Here is an 18,062-nt window from a genome sequence, read left to right on the forward strand (position 1 = left end):
ACAGAGATCCATAGAGAGAAACATGAAGAGAGACACACACACACAGAGATCCATAGAGAGAGAACATGAAGAGACACACAGAGATCCATAGAGAGAGAGAGACACACACATGACAGAGATTCATAGAGAAACATGACACACACACACAGAGACAGAGATCCATAGAGAGAAACATGAGAGAGAGACACACACAGCGACAGAGATCCATAGAGAGAAACATGAAGAGAGACACACACAGCGACAGAGATCCATAGAGAGAAACATGAGAGAGACACACACAGCCACAGAGATCCATAGAGAGAAACATGAAGAGAGACACACACACACAGAGATCCATGAAGAGAGCGACAGAAACATGAAGAGAGACACACACAGTGACAGAGATCCATAGAGAGAAACATGAAGAGAGACACACACAGCGACAGAGATCCATAGAGAGAAACATGAAGAGACACACACACAGAGACACATGATCCAGAGAGACATAGGGAGACAGAGATCCACATGAAGAGAGACACACACAGTGACAGAGATCCATAGAGAGAAACATGAAGAGAGACACACACAGCGACAGAGATCCATAGAGAGAAACATGAAGAGAGACACACACAGTGACAGAGATCCATAGAGAGAAACATGAAGAGAGACACACACAGCACACAGAGATTCATAGAGAGAAACATGAAGAGACACACACAGCGACAGAGATCCATAGAGAGAAACATGAAGAGAGACACACACAGCGACAGAGATTCATAGAGAGAAACATGAAGAGAGACACACACAGTGACAGAGATCCATAGAGAGAAACATGAAGAGAGACACACACAGCGACAGAGATCCATAGAGAGAAACATGAAGAGAGACACACACAGCGACAGAGATCCATAGAGAGAAACATGAAGAGAGACACACACAGCGACAGAGATTCATAGAGAGAAACATGAAGAGAGACACACACAGCGACAGAGATCCATAGAGAGAAACATGAAGAGAGACACACACAGTGACAGAGATCCATAGAGAGAAACATGAAGAGACACACACACATAGAGACAGAGATCCAGCGACAGAGATAGAGAGAAACATGAGAGAGACACACACACAAACATGACAGAGATCATAGAGAGAAACATGAAGAGAGAAGACATGAAACATGAAGAGACACACACAGTGACAGAGATCCATAGAGAGAAACATGAAGAGAGACACACACAACATGAAGAGAGACAGAGATCCATAGAGAGAAACATGAAGAGAGACACACACAGTGACAGAGGAATAGAGAGAAACAAGAGAGACACACACAGTGACAGAGATCCATAGAGAGAAACATGAAGAGAGACACACACAGACAGAGATCCATAGAGAGAAACATGAAGAGAGACACACACAGCGACAGAGATCCATAGAGAGAAACATGAAGAGAGACACACACAGACAGAGATCCATAGAGAGAAACATGAAGAGGGACACACACAGTGACAGAGATCCATAGAGAGAAACATGAGAAACAGAGAGACACACACAGACAGAGATCCATAGAGAGAAACATGAAGAGAGAAACACACAGTGACAGAGATCCATAGGAGAGAAACATGAAGAGAGACACACACAACTACAGAGATCCATAGAGAGAAACATGAAGAGACACACACACAGCATAGAGACAGAGATCCATAGAGAGAAACATGAAGAGAGACACACACAGCGACAGAGATCCATAGAGAGAAACATGAAGAGAGACACACACAGTGACAGAGATCCATAGAGAGAAACATGCAGAGAGACACACACAGCGACAGAGATCCATAGAGAGAAACATGAAGAGAGACACACACAGCGACAGAGATCCATAGAGAGAAACATGAAGAGAGACACACACAGCGACAAAGAGATCCAAAGAGAGAAACATGAAGAGACAGACACACAGACAGACACACACACACACACACATAGGAGATAGGGAACACAGTGAGACAAGACAAAGACACATATGGAGATAGGAACACAGTGAGACAAGAGAGACACATATGGAGATAGGAACACAGTGAGACAATAATAATCCAGGGAACCAACATTCAAAAGAATCAAGCTTTCAAGGTTTACTTGGAGTGGTGTACATGTGTGATAATCCAGGGAACCAACATTCAAAAGATTCAAGCTTACAAGGTTTACTTGGAGTGGTGTACATGTGTGATAATCCAGGGAACCAACATTCAAAAGATTCAAAGCTTTCAAGGTTTACTGGGGATTGGTGTACATGTGTGATAATCCAGGGAACCAACATTCAAAGATTCAAGCTTTCAAGGTTTACTGGAAGTGGTGTACATGTGTGATAATCCAGGGAACCAACATTCAAAAGAATCAAGCTTTACAAGGTTTACTGGGATTGGTGTACATGTGTGATAATCCAGGGAACCAACATTCAAAAGATTCAAGCTTTCAAGGTTTACTGGGAGTGGTGTACATGTGTGATAATCCAGGGAACCAACATTCAAAGATTCAAGCTTTCAAGGTTTACTGGGAATTGGTGTACATGTGTGATAATCCAGGGAACCAACATTCAAAAGAATCAAACACAAGGTTTACTGGGAGTGGTGTACATGTGTGATAATCCAGGGAACCAACATTCAAAGATTCAAGCTTTCAAGGTTTACTGGGATTGGTGTACATGTGTGATAATCCAGGGAACCAACATTCAAAAAGAATCAAAGCTTACAAGGTTTACTGGGGAGTGGTGTACATGTGTGATAATCCAGGGAACCAACATTCAAATGATTCAAACTTACAAGGTTTGCCAGGAGTGGTCTATGTGTGTGATAATCCGGGCAACCAACATTCAAAGATTCAAGCTTACAAGGTTTGCCAGGAGTGGTCTATGTGTGTGATAATCCAGGGAACCAACATTCACAAGATTCAAGCTTACAAGGTTTGCCAGGAGTGGTCTATGTGTGTGATAATCCGGGCAACCAACATTCAAAAGATTCAAGCTTACATGGTTTGCCAGGAGGTGGTCTATGTATGTGTGATAATCCGGGCAACCAACATTCAAAGATTCAAGCTTACAAGGTTTGCCAGGAGTGGTCTATGTGTGTGATAATCCGGGCAACCAACATTCAAATGATTCAAGCTTACAAGGTTTGCCAGGAGTGGTCTATATGTGTGATAATCCGGCAACCAACATTCAAAAGATTGAAGCTTACATGGTTTTGCCAGGAGTGGTCTATGTGTGTGATAATCCGGGCAACCAACATTCAAATGATTCAAGCTTATCAAGATAATCCGGGCAACTCACCTGCTCTACGTTAGCCACATGAAGACGAGAGATGCCATTGTGAGACACAGGACAAGGGTACATATGGCGATGACTGGAATGATGTCAGGTGATGGTTGTGTCTCCACAGTCTCGCGATGGCCGCCGTGGAAGTGATGAGACAGGTAGTGCTGCAAATATAAAGCGCCCGATTTTACAACTGCTATGACTGAAGTAAACCGAACAATTATAGCCTGGAAGGTTCTAAATGTCACCAGTCTGGGGCATACTTGCAACATTCCACATAGATTGAAAAAAGTTTAAAGTAAAAGTTATACACAAGGTAGCTGGATCTTAGAAAACCAGCAAAACATATTGGACATTAATAACTAATTCAACACGACTAAAGTGATGAACTTGATGACAATGTCAATAGTTATGCTGATACCAAGCCCTCAGCTTCAGACAAGGCAATTAGCACTTAGATATCTCATGGTCCCAGGATATCAGAACAACCAGACAAAAATTGTACAAGCAATATAACAAAATGTATGGGTAATGGTAGTCCCCTAACGTTATGTTGACAGTAGTTGGCACCCAGGTTTCGGAGAGGATACTGTATCTAGCTACTAACACATAAGAATCTAGTATTGAGAGGATACTGTATCTAGCTACTAACACATAAGGATCTAGTATTTAGCAACAGGAAGTGTTGGTTAGTGCTGTGATGGTTGGTACTGAAAGAGACCTTCAGGGTTCATTAGAGTTAGATTTTAGTGTTCAGTAGTTGGTTTTATCATGAGCATGATCTAGTGACTGGGTATCTGTTACAGCAACCAACATTTAGTGTTCCTAGACATGGGAAGATTGTGTGACCCGGCTGTACAAGCCTGACTCACAGCAGGGGCATGGTGAAAGGATCTGGAGCCTTGATCCAGCCATCCAAACTTTTCTTAGCTGAAGTGAATGGACGAATCTGAAAACACAACAATACACAACAAATAATACATATATACATCATGACATGATTCACAATCATCACATAGTTCATCTTGAAAACTTGATCATCTTGTTGTTAACAACGTTATTTCAGTTATTTTACAGCATGAACTTAATACATGAGGAAGGCGAAAAGTGATGGCGTTGGTAGACGTTCTTATGACACAAGTTATACATACCCAAACTCTGTATGTCTTGTTGCAAGGAACATCAGCAAACCTTTTGTGATTCTGAAAGGGAGAATTAGTGTCTCCTTAAGCCATATTGTACTCTCATGAAAATAATTTCCTGTAACAAATACTACAGAAGAAATATCAAGGAAATTCCATCAACACACAGACATATACAAGTCAGTAATCTCCTTTCGGATACCCATCAACACACAGAGATATACTGCGTGAAGTAATCTCCTCTGATACCCATCAACACACAGACATACACAAGTCAGTAATCTCACTCTGATACCCATCAACACACAGACATATACAAGTCAGTAATCTCACTCTGATACCCATCAACACACAGACATATACAAGTCAGTAATCTCACTCGGATACCCATCAACACACAGACATATACAAGTCAGTAATCTCACTCGGATACCCATCAACACACAGACATATACAAGTCAGTAATCTCACTCTGATACCCATCAACACACAGACATATACAAGTCAGTAATCTCTAACTCTGATACCCATCAACACACAGACATATACAAGTCAGTAATCTCACTCTGATGCCATCAACACACAGACATATACAAGTCAGTAATCTCACTCTGATACCCATCAACACACAGACATATACAAGTCAGTAATCTCACTCTGATACCCATCAACACACAGACATATACAAGTCAGTAATCTCACTCTGATACCCATCAACACAGACATATACAAGTCAGTAATCTCACTCTGATACCCATCAACACACAGACATATACAAGTCAGTAATCTCACTCTGATACCCATCAACACACAGACATATACAAGTCAGTAATCTCACTCTGATACCCATCAACACACAGACATATACAAGTCAGTACTCTCACTCTGATACCCATCAACACACAGACATATACAAGTCAGTAATCTCACTCTGATACCCATCAACACACAGACATATACAAGTCAGTAATCTCACTCTGATACCCATCAACACACAGACATATACACGTCAGTAATCTCACTCTGATACCCATCAACACACAGACATATACAAGTCAGTAATCTCACTCTGATACCCATCAACACACAGACATATACAAGTCAGTAATCTCACTCTGATACCCATCAACACACAGACATATACAAGTCAGTAATCTCACTCTGATACCCATCAACACACACAGACATATACAAGTCAGTAATCTCACTCTGATACCCATCAACACACAGACATATACAAGTCAGTAATCTCACTCTGATACCCATCAACACATAGACATATACACATAAGTAATCTCACTCTGATACCCATCAACACACAGACATATACAAGTCAGTAATCTCACTCAGATACCCATCAACACACAGACATATACAAGTCAGTAATCTCACTCTGATACCCATCAACACACAGACATATACAAGTCAGTAATCTCACTCTTATACCCATCAACACACAGACATATACACGTAAGTAATCTCACTCTGATACCCATCAACACACAGACATATACAAGTCAGTAATCTCCACTCTGATACCCATCAACACAAAGACATATACAAGTAAGTAATCTCACTCTGATACCCATCAACACACAGACATATACACGTAAGTAATCTCACTCTGATACCCATCAACACACAGACATATACAAGTCAGTAATCCCACTCTGATACCCATCAACACAGAGACATATATACGTAAAGTAATCTCACTCTGATACCCATCAACACACAAACATATACACGTAAGTAATTTCACTCTGATACCCATCAACACACAGACATATACAAGTCAGTAATCTCACTCTGATACCCATCAACACACAGAGATATACACGTAAAGTAATCTCACTCGGATACCCATCAACACACAGACATATACAAGTCAGTAATCTCACTCTGATACCCATCAACACACAGACATATACAAGTCAGTAATCTCACTCTGATACCCATCAACACAGAGACATATACAAGTCAGTAATCTCACTCTGATACCCATCAACACACAGACATATACACGTAAGTAATCTCACTCGGACACCCATCAACACACAGACATATACAAGTCAGTAATCTCACTCGAATACCCATCAACACACAGAGATATACACGTAAGTAATCTTCACTCTGATACCCATCAACACACAGACATACACAAGTCAGTAATCTCACTCTGATACCCATCAACACACAGATATATACACGTGAAAGTAATCTCACTCTGATACCCATCAACACAGAGACATATACAAGTCAGTAATCTCACTCTGATACCCATCAACACAAAGACATATACAAGTCAGTAATCTCACTCGAATACCCATCAACACACAGAGATATACACGTAAGTAATTTCACTCTGATACCCATCAACACACAGACATATACAAGTCAGTAATCTCACTCTGATACCCATCAACACACAGACATATACAAGTCAGTAATCTCACTCTGATACCCATCAACGCAGAGACATATACAAGTCAGTAATCTCACTCTGATACCCATCAACACACAGAGATATAGACGTAAGTAATCTCACTCGGATACCCATCAACACACAGACATATACAAGTCAGTAATCTCCACTCGGATACCCATCAACACACAGAGATATACCGTACTAATGCAAAGTAATCTCACTCTGATACCCATCAACACACAGACATATACAAGTCAGTAATCTCACTCTGATACCCATCAACACACAGACATATACACGTCAGTAATCTCACTCTGATACCCATCAACACACAGACATATACAAGTCAGTAATCTCACTCTGATACCCATCAACACACAGACATATACAAGTAAGTAATCTCACTCTGATACCCATCAACACACAGACATATACAAGTCAGTAATCTCACTCTGATACCCATCAACACACAGACATATACACGTAAGTAATCTCACTCTGATACCCATCAACACACAGACATATACAAGTCAGTAATCTCACTCTGATACCCATCAACACATAGACATATACACATAAGTAATCTCACTCTGATACCCATCAACACACAGACATATACAAGTCAGTAATCTCACTCAGATACCCATCAACACAGAGACATATACAAGTCAGTAATCTCACTCTGATACCCATCAACACACAGACATATACAAGTCAGTAATCCCACTCTGATACCCATCAACACAGAGACATATACAAGTCAGTAATCTCACTCTGATACCCATCAACACACAGACATATACAAGTCAGTAATCTCACTCTGATACCCATCAACACACAGACATATACAAGTCAGTAATCTCACTCTGATACCCATCAACACAAAGACATATACAAGTAAGTAATCTCACTCTGATACCCATCAACACACAGACATATACACGTAAGTAATCTCACTCTGATACCCATCAACACACAGACATATACAAGTCAGTAATCTCACTCTGATACCCATCAACACAGAGACATATATATACGTAAGTAATCTCACTCTGATACCCATCAACACACAAACATATACACGTAAGTAATTTCACTCTGATACCCATCAACACACAGACATATACAAGTCAGTAATCTCACTCTGATACCCATCAACACACAGACATATACAAGTCAGTAATCTCACTCTGATACCCATCAACACACAGACATATACAAGTCAGTAATCTCACTCTGATACCCATCAACACACAGACATATACACGTAGTAATCTCACTCGGATACCCATCAACACACAGACATATACAAGTCAGTAATCTCCACTCGAATACCCATCAACACACAGAGATATACACGTAAGTAATCTCACTCTGATACCCATCAACACACAGACATACACAAGTCAGTAATCTCACTCTGATACCCATCAACACACAGATATATACACGTAAGTAATCTCACTCTGATACCCATCAACACAGAGACATATACAAGTCAGTAATCTCACTCTGATACCCATCAACACAAAGACATATACAAGTCAGTAATCTCACTCTGATACCCATCAACACACAGACATATACAAGTCAGTAATCTCACTCGGATACCCATCAACACACAGACATATACAAGTCAGTAATCTCACTCTGATACCCATCAACACACAGACATATACACATAAGTAATCTCACTCTGATACCCATCAACACACAGACATATACAAGTCAGTAATCTCACTCTGATACCCATCAACACACAGACATATACAAGTCAGTAATCTCACATCTGATACCCATCAACACACAGACATATACAAGTCAGTAACCTCACTGGATACCCATCAACACACAGACATATACAAGTCAGTAATCTCACTCGGATACCCATCAACACACAGACATATACAAGTCAGTAATCTCACTCTGATACCCATCAACACACAGACATATACACAAGTCAGTAATCTCACTCTGATACCCATCAACACACAGACATATACAAGTCAGTAATCTCACTCTGATACCCATCAACACACAGACATATACAAGTCCAGTAATCTCCACTCTGATACCCATCAACACACAGACATATACTAAGTCAGTAATCTCACTCTGATACCCATCAACACACAGACATATACAAGTCAGTAATCTCACTCTGATACCCATCAACACACAGACATATACAAGTCCAGTAATCTCACTCTGATACCCATCAACACACAGACATATACAAGTCAGTAATCCTCACTCTGATACCCATCAACACACAGACATATACAAGTAAGTAATCTCACTCTGATACCCATCAACACACAGACATATACAAGTCAGTAATCTCACTCTGATACCCATCAACACACAGACATATACAAGTCAGTAATCTCACTCTGATACCCATCAACACAAAGACATATACAAGTAAGTAATCTCACTCTGATACCCATCAACACACAGACATATACACGTAAGTAATCTCCACTCTGATACCCATCAACACACAGACATATACAAGTCAGTAATCTCACTCTGATACCCATCAACACAGAGACATATATACGTAAGTAATCTCACTCTGATACCCATCAACACACAAACATATACACGTAAGTAATTTCACTCTGATACCCATCAACACACAGACATATACAAGTCAGTAATCTCACTCTGATACCCATCAACACACAGACATATACAAGTCAGTAATCTCACTCTGATACCCATCAACGCAGAGACATATACAAGTCAGTAATCTCACTCTGATACCCATCAACACACAGACATATACACGTAAGTAATCTCACTCGGATACCCATCAACACACAGACATATACAAGTCAGTAATCTCACTCGGATACCCATCAACACACAGAGATATACCGCGTAAGTAATCTCACTCTGATACCCATCAACACACAGACATACACAAGTCAGTAATCTCACTCTGATACCCATCAACACACAGATATATACACGTAAGTAATCTCACTCTGATACCCATCAACACAGAGACATATACAAGTCAGTAATCTCACTCTGATACCCATCAACACACAGAGATATACACGTAAGTAATCTCACTCTGATACCCATCAACACACAGACATACACAAGTCAGTAATCTCACTCTGATACCCATCAACACACAGATATATACACGTAAGTAATCTCACTCTGATACCCATCAACACAGAGACATATACAAGTCAGTAATCTCACTCTGATACCCATCAACACACAGACATATACAATTCAGTAATCTCACTCTGATACCCATCAACACACAGACATATACAAGTCAGTAATCCACTCTGATACCCATCAACACACAGACATATACAAGTCAGTAATCTCACTCTGATACCCATCAACACACAGACATATACAAGTCAGTAATCTCACTCGGATACCCATCAACACACAGACATATACAAGTCAGTAATCTCACTCGGGATACCCATCAACACACAGACATATACAAGTCAGTAATCTCACTCTTTGATACCCATCAACACACAGACATATACACGTAAGTAATCTCACTCTGATACCCATCAACACACAGACATATACAAGTCAGTAATCTCACTCTGATACCCATCAACACACAGACATATACAAGTCAGTAATCTCACTCTGATACCCATCACACACACAGACATATACAAGTCAGTAATCTCACTCTGATACCCATCAACACATAGACATATACACATAAGTAATCTCACTCTGATACCCATCAACACACAGACATATACAAGTCAGTAATCTCACTCTGATACCCATCAACACACAGACATATACAAGTCAGTAATCTCACCTGATACCCATCAACACACAGACATATACACGTAAGTAATCTCACTCTGATACCCATCAACACACAGACATATACAAGTCAGTAATCTCACTCTGATACCCATCAACACACAGACATATACAAGTCAGTAATCTCACTCTGATACCCATCAACACACAGACATATACAAGCCAGTAATCTCACTCTGATACCCATCAACACATAGACATATACACATAAGTAATCTCACTCTGATACCCATCAACACACAGACATATACAAGTCAGTAATCTCACTCTGATACCCATCAACACACAGACATATACAAGTCAGTAATCTCACTCTGATACCCATCAACACACAGACATATACAAGTCAGTAATCTCACTCTGATACCCATCAACACAGAGACATATACACGTAAGTAATCTCACTCTGATACCCATCAACACAGAGACATATACAAGTCAGTAATCTCACTCTGATACCCATCAACACATAGACATATACACATAAGTAATCTCACTCTGATACCCATCAACACACAGACATATACAAGTCAGTAATCTCACTCTGATACCCATCAACACACAGACATATACAAGTCAGTAATCTCACTCCAGATACCCATCAACACATAGACATATACAAGTCAGTAATCTCACTCTGATACCCATCAACACACAGACATATACAAGTCAGTAATCTCACTCTGATACCCATCAACACACAGACATATACAAGTCAGTAATCTCACTCTGATACCCATCAACACACAGACATATACAAGTCAGTAATCTCACTCTGATACCCATCAACACAGAGACATATACACGTAAGTAATCTCACTCTGATACCCATCAACACACAGACATATACAAGTCAGTAATCTCACTCTGATACCCATCAACACACAGACATATACACGTAAAAAGTAATCTCACTCGGATACCCATCAACACACAGACATATACAAGTCAGTAATCTCACTCCTGATACCCATCAACACAAAGACATATACACGTAAGTAACTTAATCTCACTCTGATACCCATCAACACAGAGACATATATAAGTCAGTAATCTCACTCTGATACCCATCAACACACAGACATATACAAGTCAGTAATCTCACTCGGATACCCATCAACACACAGACATATACAAGTCAGTAATCTCACTCGGATACCCATCAACACACAGACATATACAAGTCAGTAATCTCACTCTGATACCCATCAACACACAGACATATACAAGTCAGTAATCTCACTCTGATACCCATCACACACACACATATACACGAAGTAATCTCACTCTGATACCCATCAACACACCAAGCTACAACAAAGTGCTGCTGCTTCCTTCACTATGTCCATGGTGTGAAGATGATCCTGACTCACCTCTGGCTTGTTCACACGTGCCTCCATGAAGCACCGCTTAGTCCTCACCTCCTCCACCAGACACACAGACACATAGTCTGCCCTGGCAACAGAGGGTGAAAGGTCACAGCAACATCACGCGGGGAGTCTGGGGTGGCGAGATGTTCGGGTTCCAAGATGGTTTCCTCATGATGTCTGGAAACAAAAATTAGTCCTTCATCTGCTGTGTCAAACCGCCAGAGAATCCTAATCTGGGGAAACTGGACTGAAGGCATTTTACACACAACAGTGTCTGACTAGAGCTTCATGTACACTGTTCCCTTGGCTGCAGCTTTTGTGCCTTGGGTAGGAAGTGAAAAGTACCACTTGCCAGAACTGTTAACTGTTTATGCTGATATTCATGAACTTGAGCACATGAGGATGTGTGACAGTACCTTATTTAGACAAAACAGTAGGGGACACGCTATTGCAAAAGATCAGCATATCCTGAATACTACTGCAAAGCCATTCTCTGTCACAAAGAGGATCCCCTCAACTTTGCTTACCAACGCTCCACAATCCTATTATTCCTTCCCTGGCCTTGTTCCAGGATGTATCAAATGACTTTTGTAAAAGTGAGATATAATGTTTCCAGAGAGTATAAAAATCATTAACTGCCATAGTGTTACACATAATACATTTGAATTTGCAAACACACAAGGTTGGTTGATGATCTATTTCATATCACTCCATTTCCTCAAACTTTCTGGCAGTTTCCAAAGACGGTACAAACTGGATCACTTCACAATCTGATGTCATGACAATAGTGCTTTCAGTTCTACTATCTCAAAAAGTCCTACAGTAACCCCATGAATTTCTACAAAATCAATCAAAACCTGATTATATTATTCATATTGCTTTAAGAAAAGAGTCAGTAGTACATAAGGTTTCTCACACCATTTTTTCTTCAAGGTGGAATCCTCCTGAAAATATCCTGTATTTCACTACACCTGTCCAGATTGTGTATGTTGAAATCTCCAGACAGAATGTCTTGTCCCTACTCATCAGGACTCAGTATGACTGGCAATCTTCAGTCCACATCTACATCCTGCTACCTGGCGATCTTCAGTCCACATCTACATCCTCCTACCTGGCAATCTTCAGTCCACATCTACATCCTCCTACCTGGCAATCGTCAGTCCACATCTACATCCTCCTACCTGGCAATCTTTTCAGTCCACATCTATACATCCTGCTACCTGGCAATCTTCAGTCCACATCTACATCCTCCTACCTGGCAATCGGCCAGTCCACATCTACATCCTCCTACCTGTCAATCTTTCAGTCCACATCTACATCCTCCTACCTGCACCTTTCTTTCAGTCCACATCTACATACCTTCAGTCCACATCTACATCCTGCTACCTGGCAATCTTCAGTCCACATCTACATCCTCCTACCCTGTCACCGTCAGTCCACATCTACATCCTGCTACCTGTCAATCTTCAGTCCACATCAGTCCACATCTTTCTTTTAGTACATCCTCCTACAATTTCAGTCCACATCCTACCTGGCAAATCAATCTTCCATCCTATCAGTCCACATCTTCAGTCCACATCTACATCCTCCTACCTGGCAATCTTCAGTCCACATCTACATCCTGCTACCTGGCAATCTTCAGTCCACATCTACATCCTCCTACCTATCCAATCTTCAGTCCACATCTACATCCTCCTACCTGGCAATCTTCAGTCCACATCTACATCCTCCTACTCCTGTCAATCTTTCCAGTCCATCTACATCCACAATCTTCAGTCCCATCTACATCCTCCTACCTGTCAATCTTCAGTCCACATCTACATCCTGCTACCTGTATCTTCAGTCCACAATCTTCAGTCACATCTACATCCTGCTACCTGGCAATCTTCAGTCAGTCCACATCTACATCCCTCCATGGCATATCCTTCTCAGTCCACATCTACATCCTCCTACCTGTCAATCTTCAGTCCACATCTACATCCTCCTACCTGGCCATCTTCAGTCCACATCTACATCCTGCTACCTGGCAATCTTCAGTCCACATCTACATCCTGCTACCTGGCAATCGTCAGTCCACATCTACATCCTGCTACTCTGTCAATCTTTCAGTCCACATCTACATCCTCCTACTCTGGCAATCTTCAGTCCACATCTACATCCTGCTACCTGGCAATCTTCAGTCCACATCTACATCCTGCTACCTGGCAATCGTCAGTCCACATCTACATCCTGCTACCTGGCAATCTTCAGTCCACATCTACATCCTCTCCTACCTGGCAATCTTCAGTCCACATCTACATCCTCTAGTCCCTGGCATCTATCTTCAGTCCACATCTACATCCTGCTACCTGGCAATCTTTGTCAGTCCACATCTACATCCTGCTACCTGGCGATCTTCCAGTCCACATCTACATCCTGCTACCTGGCAATCTTCAGTCCACATCTACATCCTGCTACCTGCAATCTTTCAGTCCAGTCCACATCTACATCCATCCTACTACCCTGGTATCTTCAGTCCACATCTACATCCTGCTACCTGGCAATCAATCACTGTCAGTCCACATCTACATCCTGCTACCTAAGGGCATGTCATCTTCAGTCCACATCTACATCCTGTGGCAATCTTCAGTCCACATCTACATCCTCCTACCTGGCAATCTTCAGTCCACATCTACATCCTGCTACCTGGCAATCGTCAGTCCACATCTACATCCTGCTACCTGGCAATCTTCAGTCCACATCTACATCCTGCTACCTGTCAATCTTCAGTCCACATCTACATCCTGCTACCTGTCAATCTTCAGTCCACATCTACATCCTCCTACCTGGCAATCGTCAGTCCACATCTACATCCTGCTACCTGGCAATCTTCAGTCCACATCTACATCCTCCTACCTGGCGATCTTCAGTCCACATCTACATCCTGCTACCTGGCAATCTTCAGTCCACATCTACATCCTGCTACCTGGCAATCTTCAGTCCACATCTACATCCTGCTACCTGGCGATCTTCAGTCCACATCTACATCCTCCTACCTGTCAATCAAGTCAGTCCACATCTACATCCTGCTGTCAATCTTCAGTCCACATCTACATCCTCCTCCTACCTGGCAATCTTCAGTCCACATCTACATCCTGCTACCTGGCAATCTTCAGTCCACATCTACATCCTGCTACCTGGCAATCTTCAGTCCACATCTACATCCTCCTACCTGTCAATCTTCAGTCCACATCTACATCCTCCTACCTGGCGATCTTCAGTCCACATCTACATCCTCCTACCTGTCAATCTTCAGTCCACATCTACATCCTCCTACCTGGCATCGCCAGTCCACATCTACATCCTGCTACCTGGCAATCTTTCAGTCCACATCTACATCCTGCTACCTGTCGCATCTTCAGTCCACATCTACATCCTCCTACCTGTCAATCTTCAGTCCACATCTACATCCTCCTACCTGGCAATCGTCCAGTCCACATCTACATCCTGCTACCTGGCAATCTTCAGTCCACATCTACATCCTCCTACCTGGCAATCTTCAGTCCACATCTACATCCTGCTACCTGTCAATCTTCAGTCCACATCTACATCCTGCTACCTGGCAATCTTCAGTCCACATCTACATCCTCCTACCTGGCAATCTTCAGTCCACATCTACATCCTGCTACCTGTCAATCTTCAGTCCACATCTACATCCTGCTACCTGGCAATCTTCAGTCCACATCTACATCCTGCTACCTGGCAATCATCAGTCCACATCTACATCCTGCTACCTGGCAATCGTCAGTCCACATCTACATCCTGCTACCTGTCAATCTTCAGTCCACATCTACATCCTCCTACCTGGCGCATCTTCAGTCCACATCTACATCCTCCTACCTGGCAATCGTCAGTCCACATCTACATCCTGGAACCCATCAGCCTGCTGTGTGTACGCCCAGCTGAAGCAGGCACTCATTGTAACATGCCTGTGGTCAACACAGCACCAACAACACAACCTGCACTTGATGTTTAAAGCTTGGGCTCTACACCATGGAAACATCAACATCTTATCTCGGTCATGCATGTCAAGCCGTTCTCACAATATCCACTCACAGAGATCTGAGGACTCAACACTGTTTTTAAAATGACATTGTTTCCATCTTTAAGATACACCAACTGATAAACTTGCTCAATGTTTGTTAACATAGACTAACAAAGCTTGGTAGCTGAACTCAATTTATGGTCATATGAAAAGGTCAAAGGCCACAGCAGTGGTACACACCAATTAGACCAATTAATGAAACTACATATTGTATATCATAGATACTATACCACCTACACACACCACACACCACATCCACACCATGAGTAAAGGTGGTTGCGGCCAAACCCGATGTGATCGTCATGGTGACCCGAGCAGCCACACATGAATCAGGTATAAGGTGTCCTACCTACTCAAATCCCAACAGTGCTTGCAACTCTCAGTCAACTCTTTATGACAAAGTGACCACGAAAATAAACATGTGAGCATGAAAACATACATGAATCCCTTCACTAATTAATGTACTTAATGCAGCAAACTGATAATCAGCCTATATACCGGTATGTCCAAGAAACTGTCCATCAATATGGTTGCCAATGGAGACAGACATACAATGTGTCTTAGTCTTTAAGGGTGGAAAGCACACTCTTTAGCTTGGGTTATAACACACTGACCATGAAGTTGAACACAATATATGCAGGTTCCTTTACAGGTTATCATTTGGAATCAAAAGGAACACAGGAAATTGTGCTAAAGCCAGAAAGAACTTGTACTTCCCTAGAGATATTGGGTTGAGAGCTGGTGGTCCAAGCTCAGACTGTTGTGTAAACATATGGCACAGAGTGATAATTCCATGAGCCTCTACATTTAGTGATCTGTGGTCAAATATGTCCCGGACAGAAGAAAAACATTGAAAACATCCAGCTTTACTTTGTATGCACTGTGCAAAAGTTCATCAGAGATCTCCGACTGCTGCATCTATTAAAACTCTAGGCCTGAGGACTATGACAACTGCCATCGACAACATGAAGCTGGTTCCTTGGAAGGCAAATGTTATGCAGAAATAATCAAAGACATACCTTTAACAGGTATTCATTTCATGTGTTCTCTATACATAACAGCTAGTTACAAATGTGAGTCTGTAACACATGATCTTCTCAACATAGCCAAGAAATATGAATTATGGACTTCAAGTGATCACTTTTTAATAACAAACCAGTATCCATCCAAGGTGGCATGGAACAAAACTATACGGGCCAAGATAACAGAACATGAAACTGCTCATTGGCAAACATGCCTTCAAGATCACCCAGATTTGATAGAATCCACAGTAAACTTGTATCACATAGACTGTGGGATATGTTTATTTTCCCAATATTCCAGTCAGACCTGTGTATGTGTAATGAAGAGAGTGATGACAATAAAACACCAACTGGTATATTGTACAGCTTTAGCTGATGCCAGGAACATTCCTTACCAGCATCTATGTGACACATTAAGCCTGGAACAGTACATGTGTATTTAAGACTGTGCAGATGACTAAGTCAAAATTGGGACATTACCAGGCGGTGGTATAACCCAGGTTATTGTAGAAAATGAGCCTTGACAGTTAGGCTGAATATATAGCAAGTGGATCACTAGACTCAAAGCCTGCAGTCAATGCTTTATCTATAGACAGTGACTTATTTCTCACCAGGATCAGGGAAATATACAGTTTTGTGAAACTTCAGTTTCTTTTGATGATGCCTCTGTAAATATGCTGTGCTAAAAGAGTAACAAATGAATGTCACTCTCTGAAGTTACTAAAGGAAATATAGATCATCCATCAATCCATCCATCAATATCCACCCATTTCATCCATCCATCGACCAATCCATCCATCCATCATCCATCCCACATTCATTCATTCAACATTCTAGAGATACAACCTACACAGGGTTGTAACACTCACCTTGTGCCTGGCTCTGTATACAACCTGTAGATG

The 18,062-nt window shown here is 41.5% G+C and overlaps 1 protein-coding gene and 1 long non-coding RNA gene across 2 annotated transcripts in view; both read right to left on the minus strand.

Annotated features, from left to right (window-relative positions):
- Positions 1-3,277: 3,277 nt before the first annotated feature.
- The window catches only part of LOC124287941 (cell wall protein DAN4-like), an 85,374-nt gene continuing 70,589 nt past the window's right edge, over positions 3,278-18,062 (minus strand). The window contains exons 6-9 of the transcript XR_006901348.1: positions 12,058-12,231; positions 4,435-4,485; positions 4,156-4,232; positions 3,278-3,447 (exon numbers count right to left, since the gene is read on the minus strand). The gene's annotated coding sequence lies outside the window, so the exon portion shown is untranslated. The remainder of the gene's footprint in view (positions 3,448-4,155; positions 4,233-4,434; positions 4,486-12,057; positions 12,232-18,062) is intronic.
- LOC124287952 lies at positions 13,156-15,795 on the minus strand. The gene is made up of 4 exons (XR_006901349.1): positions 15,758-15,795; positions 13,851-13,885; positions 13,648-13,682; positions 13,156-13,309 (listed from the first exon to the last, which is right to left on the minus strand). It is a non-coding gene; the product is annotated as an uncharacterized LOC124287952 (long non-coding RNA).

The sequence above is a fragment of the Haliotis rubra genome, unplaced genomic scaffold (genome assembly GCF_003918875.1).
Source record: "Haliotis rubra isolate DU_JTF1 unplaced genomic scaffold, ASM391887v1 Scf111, whole genome shotgun sequence".
In the NCBI taxonomy this organism is placed as follows: Eukaryota; Metazoa; Mollusca; class Gastropoda; order Lepetellida; family Haliotidae; genus Haliotis; species Haliotis rubra.